A 1,136-nucleotide genomic window follows, 5' to 3' on the forward strand; every position below is an offset into this window, starting at 1 on the left:
GTATAGGAGGCTTTAGTTTCTATTGCTTATTAATTAGCAATTAAAAATAATGGGTATTAATAATTGGACATTATATAAAATTCTAGTAAAATAAACATCTGAACAACTGCGAGTATTCCATATTCAGGTCAATTTTTCTGTCTCCTGGAAAGTGATCATTTAAACCCATGACAGAGGAAATCTATAATTCAGCACCCACAGAGGTATGCAATCTTAAAAGGTAAAAAGGTTTCGACACTCCTTCAAAAGCTGGGAGCCATACCATAGAGCAAGTATTGCATACAGATTTCATGTGACTTGCAGGGGATAGAACTACACTCACGTTTGTCTGCAAACAGCCACAATACCAAAGTCAAAAAGAGACCCTGGAGTACATTTTGGTAATGATTAATATGCTAGATTTATAGTCATTTTGCTCCTTGTTACCACAGTTCACAAGTCAACTTAAATCTATCTTCAGTTTTTTTCTGGCAACTGCTACAAGCTGCAGCTTCTGAGTTTAGTATTCTGAAAGCCATCACATGTTTTAATTTCAAGCTTACTAATTGTACTCGTCATCATTGAAGAAATAATGGAGAGAAAAAAGGATAACGCTGACCTGTAAATACAAAGCATTAAAAATAGTTCTTGCAAAATCAAAGCCTTTTAAAAAGTATTTTTGTATTACAAGCTTGAGGAAGAGTACTTGTCATTCTGAATTGAGGATCGACTTCAGAGACTAGGTCTTCTTGCCTATTTAAAGTCACAAGTCACATAAATCTCCCGCTGCAGTTACAACAGCTAAGCACCAGAACAGCTCCGGTACTGCAGAAAGGAGATGTGCGGGTTCATCACAGGAATATGGTTTGCGCTCTCAGGGAATGCAACTTTGCCCCAGAAATCAATGGTGGGAACATTCCTAATGAAGCCACAAAGAAACAGCTTTGCTGCGATGGTCTACATAGAACAAAACCGTGGATTAGGAGGTCTGAAATGTTTTTATATCAATGGCATTCTTAAGCCAAGGTTGCACTACAGACTTCTGCTGGCATAGCTATGTTGGTCAAGGGTGTGAAATGCAGTTTTGCCAGTGTATGGTGGGAAAGAAATGGCTAAACCAAACAGAATGCTAGAAGTGATTATTTATTTTTTTTTGG

This window comes from Charadrius vociferus, unplaced genomic scaffold (assembly GCF_000708025.1).
Source record: "Charadrius vociferus isolate BGI_N301 unplaced genomic scaffold, ASM70802v2 scaffold26, whole genome shotgun sequence".
NCBI lineage: Eukaryota > Metazoa > Chordata > Aves > Charadriiformes > Charadriidae > Charadrius > Charadrius vociferus.